Genomic DNA, 14,746 nt, shown 5'->3' on the forward strand with positions numbered 1-14,746 from the left:
TACATAACCAAGACGTGGTAGTATCCCATCCATTATGTATTCACTGCACCATGTATCATTTAACAATAAAAAAGTGAAATGTGTAAATAAAGATATGTGACAAATATTTCTGTCCCTTCTAAATGGCTGCATCAGTGATAGCCACTAAAAAGCACTCATTACAGTGTGATGTTTCCTTGTAAACAATCACCACCTCCCCTCCCTCCCGCCCCCACAAAACCCAAAGTTACGAACCACAATTTATTACCACCAGTAATCATTTGTTTTCTGGTAAAACATTCACCTCCTTCATAAATATAGATAAGAATCCATTTAAAAAAACAATCACGAGACTCCCCAAAGTAAGGATCTCTATTTCTGTATAAAAAGCAATTTAGAGGGGCAGCTGGGTGGCTCAGTTAAGCGTCCGACTTCGGCTCAGGTCATAATCTCGCGGTCGGTGAGTTCGAGCCCCGCGTCCGGTTCTGTGCTGACAGCTCGGAGCCTGGAGCCTGCTTCGGATTCTGTGTCTCCCTCTCTCTCTCTGCCACTCCTCCACTCATTCTCTCTCTCTCTCTTTCAAAAATAAATAAACATTAAAAAAATGTAAAGCAATTTAGTTAGAGAAAGACAAAAATCATATGACTTCACTCATATGAGGACTTTGAGGAAACAGATGAACAGAAGGGAAGGGAAACAAAAATAATATACAAACAGGGAGGGGGACAAAACAGAAGAGACTCATAGATGTGGAGAGCAAACTGGGGGTCGCTGGAGGGGTGGTGGGAGGGGGGAGGGGCTAAATGGGTCAGGGGCACGAAGGAATCTACTCCTGAAATCATTGTTGCACGATACACTAATGTGGATGTAAATTTGTAAAAATAAAAACATCAAATAAAAAAAAAGCAATTTAGAAAAAAGAAGTCAAAGAGTGGAATATAGATCAACAGCCTCATGCAAACTGATTATTACTACTAATTAACTATTTGAACAAACTCTCTTGGTTCCTCCTCCCAAGGTTGTTTTGAGCATCTGCTAAATTATGGCTTGTGGCTTGCGACTTGGGTTACAGCCCAATTAAATTTTACCTAAGCGGTACCTGAATCTGTTCTGTTGGATTTGTGGTTCTCTAGTTCTAACCAGTTGCAGAGATCAAAAACCAATAACAGCAGAAGCAAAAACCATTTAAAAACTTGAGCCCATGGGGTCACCAGTTTCCTATAAAACTACTCTTAGTAAAAAATCAATACCATAAATACATCTGAGCAGAGATAGGTATCTGGAATAGAGGTTCTTAGAAAAATAGTTTAAGTAGGAATTGAGTACTTTACATTTGGCTTGACAGAAAGTCAGGGAGACCGAATTTTCCATCGCTCGTAGGAAAATATGTTATTTTAAACCATGAACTACATTATGCAAGATTTCTAAAGGCCCACCAGCCCTAGAACTCAGCCATTTGGGTATTTGGACATATTTTGATGTTCTTTGGACATTTCTGTCGCCGATTACAGGCAGCACTCAATCTAGAATGTTTGTTGTACAGGTTCTAAAAGTTAACAGACTTCAAGGGCATTTATTTAGAGCGTTAATGACACACCAAAATATTATCAGCTTTCAATTTCCAGAAGAGTATCCAATTGATTAGACATGAGATTGGCAGCTCTTACTGACACAGGCACTTTTTTTTCATATGTGGCACAAACAGCAAACACTTTCTCAATGGGTCTCGACTGAGTATCTAGTGTGGGAACAGTTGATCTACGGGACAGGACTCAAAGAGTGTATGCGAAGACTGTGTTGTAGGATGACAGAGAGCAGGGTTGTGCCAGGGGGCGCAAGAGTAGATCAGATACTCCCAGTGACTTCAAAGCAGAACAAGGGTTTCAATTCCTGAAAAGGGGTGGGGGAATTAATTTAATGATTGTGACGAGTCTTTCAGTTTTATCACTTTGTGGAATAATTTCTAGTCTCGATTTCGTTCTTAATCCAATTTGATGCATTCTCTTGTCATTTCCCACAACATGAAAATTTTAAAAAAGTGTATTTTCGTGTTTTAATTGAATTCCTATTCTCTTCCTGTGTAGGAATTATGTGCCTGTATCATGATATTCGATGCTTCATCAATCCCTCACCTTTCTCTGTACACAGACACCACGTGCTCAGAGTTTCCCCCCCACCCCATCCCTCTGTTTTCCCTACTAAGAGATTTCTTATTTCAGAGAAAAGATGTAGGTTGGTCAAGACGATGGGAAAAGCAACAAGAATGATATCAGCATATATTTATTTACAACAGGCCACATACTTTGCAGTGACTCAGCTTGACTTTATGCTTCTGGTTGGTAGCTTCCCTTCCAAAGTAGAGCCTGGGGCTCTCTCCACACACAAACTCGCATGTTTCCCCCACACTAGCTATAGCGTTTGGCTCTGTCCTGTAAATAAAGGGCAATCCAGGAGGAAACATGCTAATGTCAACCTTCAAACTCCAAAAAATTCTTACCTGACCAATTTCATCAAAGGAGTTGAAGATCCTGCCCATACAGACACGCAGATACAAATGATTCCTTGCCAACACTCATACCATCAAAGCACCATGGATAAAATAGATCCTTTTGGATTTCATAGACCCTTTAAAGCATGGTGCTGGTTGAGAAGGGAGAGGACTCTGGCCCTGGACATTTGCATTCAAAGGGACGAAGAATTGAAGACTGATACCTAAGAGATCCAAAAAAAGTGAATCAGAAGTAGTAGAATTTCATACACGTTGAAAGACACTGTCTGGACTAGGGTGTAGACCTAAGAAGGCAGAACATTCTTTTTCTCAGGAAGAAAAAGGCTTTTTGGCACTAATGCCCCATGAGGCAGAGCTATCTACAAAAGACTGCAATTAAAGAAAACTTTCTTTTACTTTGTACCAGAGAAATGATTTCTCTCCTAGTCTCCAAAGATTAAAAAGCTCATGTGCAAAGATAGAGACATGTATGCCTTGAATTATTAAAGTTGTCAGTCCCTATTTTTAAAAAGTCAAATTAATGTGCAGTTCTGGAGGTCTGTGCCTCACTTCCATTTATGGGAGGCAGTAGCAAGGATGCTAGCTGTGTCTCTCCACTTCTTTAAGTAATCTACAATCCAAAAAAATGAGTTATTTGTAATTTGCTTATCCATTAAAAAAAAAAAGACATGTCTAAGGACAAATCCAATCATCATCAGTTGAAGTTTGGGTTCGGGAACAAGCTTGTCTTGGGAAAGCTAACTATTAAATCTCATCTACTGGTGTGGGCATTAGAAATTTATTGCTAACTCTTCTGCTGGGCTTTGCTTTGTGCTACACTACGCAGTATATTGCTGTTATTTATAATGAAAGAGCTTGGTGATACGGCCTTACCTCAGAGGTTTTCTGTTCAAGCGTTGTGCATGAGATGGTAATTTCAAACAGAGTAAATACACAGACGGAGTCAAAACTCCGTCAACGTGACCTTGGACAAGATGACTTCACTTCTCATGCCTCAGTTTTCTCTTGTGTAAAATAGGATGTCTGATTTCTTCATCCCACAGGTGTTTCTGGGTACCTATTATATGCTGGGCACTAAGGTTGTCATGGTGAACAAGACAAAGCCCTTGCCTTCATGTTGCTTATAGTCTAAGTGGAGAGACAGCCAATAAATAGATAAACAAATAATATAATGTCTTTCAGAGGATAGTATGTTCTATGAAAAAAATAAAGCAGAATAAGAGAATAGAGAGGCATGGATACAACGTAGTTTTGATAGAATGTTCCATGAAGACTTCTTTGAGGCAGGAACTTCTGAGCTGAAACCTGAATGAAATAAGGAATCCACCCATCCAAGATTCGGGGGGAAGAGCTTTCCAGAAATAAGAAGACAGCACAAAGACTCTAAGGTGAGTACGTTTAATGTGTTGGAGGCTGGAACAGAATATGGAAAATTGAGAGCAGTAGGAGATATGGTAAGGTCATAAACAGCCTTCTAGGCCATGGTAATGATTTGGGGTTTTCTTCTAAGTGTGATGGAAAGCTCTTGGGGGGTTAAGCAAGGAAGTGATTTGATATGACTTTTACAGTTTTAAAAAGGTAACACTGTCTGCTATGCAGAGAATGGGTTGTAAGTGGGGCAAGAGTGGAAACAGAGAGCAGTTAGGAAGCTATTGCAATACTCCAGGCAAGAAATGATGCTGGCTTAGATCCAGATTTTCAGTGGAGAATCGGTCAGATCTGGACATATTTTGGAGACAGGGCCAACAAAATCTCTTGATAGATTAGATATAGTGTGTGAGGATGATCCTGAGGTTTTAGGCCTGATCGAGTGGAAGGTTCAAATGGACATCCACTGACATAGGAAAGACTGAGAGACCACAGTTTTGCAAGGGGGCGGGGGAGGATCATAAGTTCTTGTGGACATGTGAAGTTGGACGTTCTTACTGGCTATTTAAATGAAAATGTCAAGTCAGCAGTTACATATACGTGTCTGGAACTTAGAGCTTAGATATGGAGAGACAGGTTCGCAAATTTTCAGTGTAATGGTGGCTTTGGAAGCCCCAGAAATGGAAATATCAACTCCTAAAGGAGAAAGTGTAGGTAAAGAAGAAGAGAGGTTCCAGGACTGAACCTGGGCTACTCCTACATTAGCAGATTAAGTAGATTAGGTGGAATCGACAAAGGAAACCAAGAACGAACCGCTAGTGAGGTGGCAGGAGAAGTAAGAGACAGTGGTGCTTCAGAAGGAAGCATTTCAAGGAGGGGGAGAAGTGGAAAGCCATGTCAAATTTTGCCGAGAGATTAAGTAAAATGAGGACTGAGATTTGGCCAACAGACCTAGCCATATGGGGTTACTGAGAAATATAATAAGGTTGGTAGCTGAAGAATGTTTGGGAACGTCCGTTGAAGTCAGTTGAGGACACAATGGAAGCTGAAGAAGGATTGGCGATGAGTAGACAACTCTTTTTAGGAATTTTGCTATGAATAGGAGCAGAGAAATTATGTGATAACAATGCTGATCTTATACTTGATAACGAAGGTGCTTTGCAAACTGTCAAGTTTATACACAAATAATTAGGCTATGATAAAAGGCCATCACTTCCTAATCTCCATAGCTAGAAAATTCACTTCACACGTTTCTATGCATTCACACTTTAAAAGGGTTTATTGACATTTTTTTCTGACCACCTTCACCTCTATTTTAAGCACGTGACAGTCTTGACTGAGTCAGGGACCCCCTGATATGAAATCCAAACCTTTGCCACATGCTTATTGGCATCATAGATTCCCTTGTTCGCTAATAGCCAGAATCTGAGAGGATGTCTGTAAGTTTTCCCATCAGCCTGTGTATCCCTTGACACGTACTACCCAGAGAGATTACACTTTCTCTTCAGTCTTCAGTAGATACATAAAATCGCGGGGTGGCGGGGGGGGGATAAAAGAGAATGAGTCAAAGTCCTAGAGAGTGGCTTGAGGTCAGTGTCATCGTTATGGAAAGAGGAGCATCAGATTAGAGAACAAAACATATCTTAATGTATTTTTGTAACATGAGACAGTCATGGAAAGGAAAGGGAAAGAAAACTTGGGACAAAACTTTCAAAACTACCTTGAAGGATAGACATGTGATTGTTAATTTTTTTCAGTCCAAGGTATCCACGGAGTTATTTAGAACTTGAACCCATTCATTTAAAAAATGGAGACAGAGAAGGAGTTCATATCATACGTGGCTGACAGTATTAACTAGTTCTGGAGGTCCTGGCCATCATCAATAGTCTCTGTATTCTAAAATGGTAGCGAGAGTAAAAGAGAAGCAGAATTTGACCTGAGGCAAAGTAAATATTGACTTGCCATCTCAAAGGTTTATCAGGCAGCCTTGGTAAAAGCTAAGAATCCCCAGTGTGCCAAGGAGAGAACGGGATCTTCTCTCCAAGTACAGAGTCTATAATCATCACTTCCAGCCATTTAGGTTAGAAAAGGGGGCTCTCTAAATTCAAACTGGATGAAAGACCTAAACATGAGATAGGAAAATATCAAAATCCTAGAGGAGAAAACAGACAACAACCTCTTTGACCGTGGCTGCAACAACTTCTTACTAGACATGTCTCAGGAGGCAAGGGAAACAAAATCAAAAATGAACTATTGGGACCTCATCAAGATAAAAAGCTTCTGCACAGCAAAGGAAACAATCAACAAAACTAAATGGCAACCAATGTAATGGGAGAAGATATTTGCAAATGACATATCTGATAAAGGGTTAGTGTCCAAAACCTATAAAGAACTTATCAAACTCAACACTCAAACAACAAATAACCCAGTGAAGAAATGAGCACAAGACATGAATAGACACTTTTCCAAAGAAGACATCCAAATGGCCAACAGATACGTGCAATGATGCTCAACATCACTCATCATCAGAGAAATACAAATCAAAACCACAATGAGATACCGCCTCACACCTGACAGAATGGCTAAAATTAACAACTCAGGAAACAACAGATGTTGGCGAGGATGCAGAGAAAGGGTAACCCTCTTCCACTGTTAGCAGGAATGCAAACTGGTGCAGCCACTCTGGAAAACAGTATGGAGGTTCCCCCCAAAATTAAAAATAGAGCTACCCTATGACCCAGCAATGCACTACTAGGAATTTATCCAAAGGATACAAAAATGCTGATTGCAAGGGGCACATGCACCCCAATGGTTACAGCAGTGCTATCAACAATAGCCAAATTATGGAAAGAGCCCAAATGTTCATTGACTGATGAATGGATAAAGACGTGGTATATATATACAATGGAATATTACTCGGCAACCAGAAAGAATGAAATCCTGCCATTTGCAACAATGTGGTGGGTAGAGCTAGAGTGTATTGTGCTAAGCGAAATAAGTCAGGCAGAGAAAGACAAATATCATATGATTTCACTCATATGTGGAACTTAAGAAACATGACAGATGAACACAGGGGAAAGGAAGGAAAAATAAGATAAAAACAGGGGGCAAACCATAAGAGACTCTCAAATACAGAGAACAGACTGAGGGTTGCCGGAGGGGAGGTGGGTGGGGGGATGGGCTAAATGGGTGATGGGCATTAAGGAGGGCACTTGTGGGGACGGGCACTGGGTGGCATATGTAAGTGATGAATCCCTGGGCTCTACTCCTGAAACCAGTACTCCACTGTATGTTAACTAACTTGAATCTAAAAAAAAAAAAAATAAATTAAACAAGAAAAGGGAGCTCTCAGCTTGGAACACAGCCTACACACACACACACACACACACACACACACACACACACGCACACACAAATACACGCAAAACACGACCTTTGTGCCACCCAATAGTCAAAGAACAACTCTGGACAATGTTCTTCATGAGGAGAGCAGGAAGCAGACACCAAACTCTGTTGACATATTTAGTCCCCAAGCTGATTGTGTTAATTTCCCAAAACTCTTGCCTTGATGAGAACTAGTGGGGAGGAAAAGGCAACAAACTCTATGGCGTTGTATAATTATACCCACATTTAAAATTTTCTTTTTGTTTCTCATCAAGATGCAAGGCTTAGCATATATCACTGTGCACTGCCAGCTCTAATAGAAGAGAAAATAAAGCAAACAATTAGCCTTGGGGAAAAGATCTAAACTAATGCACAATTCATGAATTTGCCACTCATTCATACCTGCTGTGATTCTAGCAGAGTTGATGAAATACAACAGTAAGTGATTTTGAACCATTTTGATTTAATCTTCTAAAAAAAAAAAAAAAACCTTGGTGTTGAGATTATTTGAAATATGACTTCTTCTTATGGATTGTAATGCAGAATGGTCTTTCTCTGACAGAAATTAAGTTGAATGGTATAATTTGGTACAACCTTCGAAAAGAGCCTGGGGTGATCAAGGCAGTAGTCAGAACTCTGAGTAGCTTCCAATTCAAGCCAGTTTATGCAAAAATGAGAATTTATTGGTTAAGGTTACCAAGTAGAGAAGAAGAAGGGTCCGTATAGCTGGTTATCAGCGATGACTGGAACCAGGAACTTTATCACCCCCTAAATGTGCTTTGTCTCCATTGCCAGCCAGTTCCGACATCAGTTTTATTCCCTCAGGTTAGCTTTTTTTTTTTTTATTATATGAAATTTATTGTCAAATTAGTTTCCATACAACACCCAGTGCTCATCCCAAAAGATGCCCTCTTCAATGCCCATCACCTACCCTCCCCTCCCTCCCACCCCCCATCAACCCTCAGTTTGTTCTCACTTTTTAAGAGTCTCTTATGCTTTGGCTCTCTCTCAGATTAGCTTTTAAAACAGGAGGGAAGAGAGCCCATAGGTCCAGCTTGTGTGTTCTTCCCACTCTTACACCCAACGAACGATCTTTTGAGTGCTACGTCTGGGAGACCGAAGACCACCCATGCCCCCACGAAGCTTGCGGAAGCCTTAGAAAAGTGGTTTCTGGGTGTATGCCAGTCACCTAGCATTACCTGGACTAAGTCCAGGAGAAGTAGTTACTACCCGCCTGGAGTTTGGAGCCCTTTGTATTTCAAACAAGATTCACGGAAAACCAAATGAAAGAAAGGGAAAGAATTTACAACCATACTAATCTCCCTAAGAAATCAAATGGGCTTAGTTTTGCTAGATTCCCTTCTAGGCCCACAGGCACCTGTGTTGGGGTTGGGGGAGCTCACTACTGAGGCTTTTTTCCTTCTTTCTAAGCAGCTGAGAAATCGACATGGGGACCGGCTGAAAATTATGTATTTGTTTGTAGCTGGTAAAACAGGTTGGAAGAAGTGGTTTGGACCGGTTGCCCAAGGGGAGGTTCCATATCACTTCCTCTCGAGTCTATATCATGGGACCTACATGAGAGTTGGGTCTGTAGACCAAGCATTACCTAGTTGGCCACATGGAAGGTCATGACTTGACGTATACCCTGGAGGAGCAGGAGTCAAAGGACAAAAAGAAGGGAGACTCCCAGTCTTACCTGCAGAAGCTAAGTCCTGAGTCCTGAGCCAGCAGTCCTTAGCACATATGGAAGCAGGAAAGAAAAAGCACCCCCAAAGGGAGCAAGCAGGAAACATATGTATGCATGTACGCAGTGATCCTTTCCCTATCTCGTTAATCATACACATAGTTTTTCCTCCCTAGGAACAGAGTCCACACCGACAAAATATTTTTCATAACCCCGGCTGCGCTGTAGTTATATCCTTACTTTATGCTTTTTTTCACTGTTTATGTTATAAACATTTTCCGTGTCACTTACGCTGTCTTCCAAATCATAATTATAACTGCATAAATGTCTCATCGTTTAGATAATTACTGCTTCACCAGATAATTTACCTTTATTAAATATTTAGGCTGTTTCTTATTTTTCTATCCTAGATAAACTTAAATGGACATTTTTATGACCATGGTCTATTTTCTCCTTTTGGATTATTTCCTGAGGTTGAATTCTCAGAAGTAAGAACGCTATGCCAAAGGCTGCACATATCCAAACCCAAAATGTTCATTCCAGTCTACATTGCCACCGGTGACACAGGCATGTGTCAATTTCACCGCAACATTACAGACATCGTGGATAGTCAATAACGTTTTGGTTTTGAATAATTTAATGGCTATAAAAAGCACCTCATTAATGTTTTCTCTTCTATTTCTTTGACTGCTAGAGGGTTTAAATATTTTCCTGTAGGCTTGTTTACTAATAGCACTTCCTTTTATAAACTGTTCCTCTCCATTGTCCATTTACCTATTGACTGACTCAATGTTTTTCTTGTATAAGCTTCTCAGATTATATAGATATTAACCCTTTGTCATGTGTACTGACAACTTTTTCTCATCTGTGGTCTGCCCTGCTATTTTAACCGTTGTTAAGTGTGTAGAGAGGTTTAGTTTTTACGGCGTGTACATTATCCATTTCTCCCTTGTAACTTCTTCAACAGACCCAAAGCTAATAATGTCACTAGCCTCTTGTCCTGATATCTTTGGGGGGATACAGTCATATATATTAAAAAACAAAACAAAACAAAAGAACAGACATGTCACACTTCCAAAAAGGTTTCATGAGGATCAAAGCAACGTGGAACTCAATCACAGTTTGTAAAAGAATTAGTTAAGGCTCAAGTTGATTTTTCCTTATTCATGCTGAAAAAGATTTTTTCTCTTTAAGCGACCAAATATGGATCACAGCGGGAAGTATTAACTTCTAACACTTTCCCAAAGAGCACAAACCTTCTGTTATTCCATTCACATAAAATACCAGTTGACAGATGGTATTTGCCAGAAAATAAGGAAGAAAAGCATTTGAACAGAGATTTAGAAACTGAAAATTCTTTCAAGAAAAGTACCTGTCTATTTGGTTGGATATTTAAGAGATAATAAGTCTAGGGCCAGTGTAGGAAAATGGAAATGTAGGGAGGAAAAGAATTTTGATATGAAGCCTGGTTCAATTTTTAACTAGCTCTGTGACTTTCATCAACTATCTACCCTCTCTGAGCCTGAGTTTTCTCACAAATTTAATAAGGAGATTGGACTGGATAATTTATTAAATCCAATTTGGTGCTAACATTCTATGATGCTTCACTCATTCATGCATTCAATAAACATTTCTTGAGCCCACGTGTGGCCAGCACTCGGCGAGTTGCTGGGATTAAATATTAAATAAGAAAGAGCCCTTAATGGGGTGCTTGGGTGGCTCAGTCGGTTAAGCACCCGACTTCGGTTCAGGTCGTGATCTCACAGTTCGTGAGTTCGAGCCCCGTGTGGGGCTCTGTGCTGACCGCTCAGAGCCCGGAGCCCGCTTCAGATTCTGTCTTCCTTTCCTTCTGCCTCTCCCCCACTCATGCTCTGTCTCTCTCCCTCTCTCTTTTTCTCTCTCAAAAAATAAACAAAAAAATTAAACAAAAAGAAATAGTCCTTATCTTCGCTGATCTTTAGTAAGGAGGAGAGAGACATAAGTAGAACATTGACATTCCATGCAGTTCTATCATGGTGGTAGAGAGGCAGAGCGATGCACCAGGGGCTGAGGGACCACAGTAGAGGAACACGCCTCCTCACGCCTTTCTTAGCACAAGCTGAGTTGTCAAGGGGAAGATTTCTGTGGGAGATGACACCAAACTGAACCCTGAGTATGAATAAGATTTAGTAAAAGGAGAGAAGAGGTGCGAGCTTATGAGGCAGTCCATGCGGAGGAATCGGTAGGCAGAAAGGCTAAGAAGCACAAAACAGCAGGAAGCACAACTTTTGATGGGCAACTTAGAGCGTGAGGCACAGACCCCAGTCTAGGGGATGGGGCTCAGCTCTTGGAGGACCCTTTGTGTTAAGCCAAGGATCTGGAATTTGCTTCTTTAAGAAATGGAGAGCCATCACACGATTGCAGGCATGAGGATACCATGGTCAGATTTGTATTCTGATAGAAGCATGTATGGTGAGTTGAAGGGGAGTACAAGTGGAGGCAGGGTCAAGTAGTATACTGAAAAGCTATTGTCACAATCTAGGTGTGATCCCACAGGCTTAAATGAGGACAGCACGGGTGGCTGAATATGGTTGTTCAGGTTGTTTACTGCACCAGGGTGCCTGGATGAGGGGACAAATGGGAGCTGAGATGTAGTCTGTGCTCTAGCCGCCAAGTCTGTGCCTTGGTAAGAGCCTTTACCCTTCTAGAGTAAGAGGCACTGTGTTCTAATTCACAGCAAGAAGTCATAAGGGCTAGCGCTGACCCTAAGGGTAGTGGTCATAGGCATGGAAATAGATTATATTTAGGATGGATATAGACAGGACTTTTTAAAAAGTACTGTTAGTATTGAAGAATCCAACTATTTGGTATTTCGAAATATATCATCTTAAAAAATAAAATGTATTGGGTGGCAGTTATCTTTCTCCTCATTAAATTTGCCTAAGTTCTGAAGTATATCAAAATGAAGTTCATTTATTTAAGAAAAACTACCAGAGTGCTTCATGGTCTTTTAGTGCATTCACTTGCTTTGTTGCTTTTGATTTTCACACAAACCTTCTAATGAAGGCAGAGCAGACGGCCTTATTCCCTTTTTGTAATTGGATAAACTTGGGATCACAAAAGCGAGGAAACGTGGCTGTGGTCATGCACATAGACTCCGATACGACACGAGAACCCAGTTCCCAGGGTCCGAGGCCGGGGCTAATCATTCATAGCAACTGGCCTCCGTGACTACTCTGCCTATTGTAATCTCACTGCTCAACTAGCCTGAGAGATACCATAGCTGAAAACGCCTATAGCAACTTTCAGTAATCAGCATGTAGACGTCATACTGATACGTAGAGTTCATGAGTTAAGACCGTTTTTTCCACCAGAAAAAAAGTCCCAAGTGTCCGTCCCATTAGACTAATGAGGCTGACTGAATTGGAGGAAGCACCATTTCTCTGGCATTCATGGCGGCATCGGTGCCTTTGGCTCCTGCATTAATGGTTTCCCGTTGCGTACACAACTCACTCCAAACCTTAGTGACTTGAAACAGCCAATAATCATTTATTATTGCTCGTGGCTTCTGGGGGTCAAGAACTTAGGGCACAACGAGAATAACTGATCCCTTCTCTGCAATGCCTGGGGCCTCGGCTAGTGCTTGGTGCCGACTGGAAGCCGATGGCCCAGCTGTTGTGCTCCACCAGAACACGACCGGGTAGCCTGGGCTTCCTCACAACGTGGTGGCTGAGCCCCAGAGAGAGAGACAGACGGACGTAGAGAGACACAGATAGAGAGAGGGATGGCAGAGAGAGAAAGAGTAAACAATGATATTGTGTTTATAAGCTAGCCAAGGAAGTCATAACGATGGTATCATCACTTCTGTCATAGTCTGTGGGTCATGGCAGCCACAACCCCCCCCCCCCCATATTCAAGAGAAGGAAACCTCTTGGTGGGAAGAGTGTCAGTCACGTTGTAAGAAGATTATGCGGAATGGGATAAATACATGGATGCTGGAATATCTAGGAGAATACAGTCTACTGCCATCCTTTATGGCATTTCTCCTCCCACCTTTCCTTTCTGTGTTCTAAGGACCGAGTAGCTAACGTCCCAGAGCCAGAGCCTCTAGCGGTCTATCAGCTGGCATCGTGGGACTATATCAAGAGATGATTTGGGTTCACTGATGTTCAAAAGCTAAGCCTTGATTTCCAAAATTGGCTGTAACAATGTCAATTCTACTAGTAAAGTAGGCTGTGCAAATCCACATGCGTCCTTCAATTTTCCAAAAACCCAAACTGAGACCATTCCAAAGCCAATGAGGAACCAAAGCATAATATGCAAGTTTCACTTTGCTCTGTCCTGAAACAAGACGTGAGAATGGCCTTGAGGCCTAAGCAGACTGTAGTTACGACGGAATCATCATAAAAGGCAGACAAAATGTAACAAGTGCATGTAGCTGGATAGGCAACAGGTTGTAACAGTCTACATCACCTTCGAAGTTGAGAGCTCTTTAACACAAGGGTTGTAACTCATCCGGATGATGATGATATTAATAACAGTAAAAATACCTTGTATTTACTCACATGGTCTGATTCATCTTAATCTCCACAGGATCTGGTACAAGCCATAGCATTCAGTAGGTGTGTTGGTTAAGGTTCTCTAGAGAAACAGAACCAACAGATTTTATGTATTTTATGATTTTGCAGATATGTATATGTGTGTGTGTGTGTGTATACATATATACATACAAGATATTGATTATAAATACATGTTTATAAAAAATATATAAAGAGATTTATTATAAGAAATTGGCTTACATAATTAGGGAGGCTAAGTCCAAAGAGACAGTCAGCAAGCTGGAGACCCAGGAGAGTCGATGATGCAGTTCCCGTCCAAGTCTGAAAGCCCAAGAACCAGGAGAGCTGATGGTGTAAGTTCCAGACCAAAAACCTATGGCTTAAGACCCAAGAAGAATTAGTGTTTCAGTTCAAGTCCAAAGGCAGAAAAAGACTGATGTCCCAGCTCTGCAGTGAGGCAGGAAGAGCTCCCTTTTACCCATGAGAGGGTCAGGTTTTTTTCTTCTATTCAGGCTTTCAACTAATTAAACAAGGCCCACCCACATGATGGAGGGCAATCTGCCTTAGTCATTCAGACGGTAATCTCATCCATAGATACCCTTACAGCCACACCCAGAATCACGTTTGAGTAAACATCTTGGCATCCCATGCCCCACTCAGGTGGACACGTAAAATTATCACAACAGGCCTACCACAAATAATTATGAAATTAATGGATTCAACAAGCAGTCCTCAATACCTACTATGTGCCAAGTGCCGCACAAGCTGTAAGACATGGCTCCTGCCCTTATGGGTCTCACAATTTAGTGGGAAAGGCAAACAAGCCTATTAGAATAATGGACTATGACGAAGGCTTTGGTAGGGGTAAGCCCAGCGTGCTCTGGAAGGTACAAAGCATGTGAGCTTCTATCTCAAACTCTGTGGTGGGGCGGGGCGGGGGGAGAATGAAGAAAGTCGTCACAGAGGAGGTGACATATCATAATCCTGTGGTAGAAGTCAGTAGACCAAAAGGAGGAGCAAGGGGGAGGAAACAGCATTCCTGGTAGCCAGAAAAAGAAGTGCAAGGTCTAAGAATTAATAGGGTGTGTGTGTGTGTGTGTGTGTGCGCACGCACGCACGTGCATGTGGGGGGGGGGGGAAGAGAGGATGAGAGAGAGCGAGCGAGAGAGATTTTAAGGAATTGCTTCCTACAGTTGCAGAGGTTGGCAAGTCCAAATCTTCAGGGTATACCAGCAGGCTGGAGACCCGGGGAAGAGTTGGTGTGGCAGCTCAAGTCCAGTTCAA

The 14,746-nt window shown here is 41.6% G+C and overlaps 1 long non-coding RNA gene across 1 annotated transcript; it reads right to left on the reverse strand.

The window, feature by feature from the left end:
- Positions 1-11,912: 11,912 nt before the first annotated feature.
- On the reverse strand, positions 11,913-14,530 carry LOC123595000. The gene is made up of 3 exons (XR_006710974.1): positions 13,703-14,530; positions 13,469-13,544; positions 11,913-12,632 (listed from the first exon to the last, which is right to left on the reverse strand). It is a non-coding gene; the product is annotated as an uncharacterized LOC123595000 (long non-coding RNA).
- Between the last annotated feature and the right edge of the window lie 216 nt (positions 14,531-14,746).

The sequence above is a fragment of the Leopardus geoffroyi genome, chromosome X (assembly GCF_018350155.1).
Source record: "Leopardus geoffroyi isolate Oge1 chromosome X, O.geoffroyi_Oge1_pat1.0, whole genome shotgun sequence".
Taxonomy (NCBI): domain Eukaryota; kingdom Metazoa; phylum Chordata; class Mammalia; order Carnivora; family Felidae; genus Leopardus; species Leopardus geoffroyi.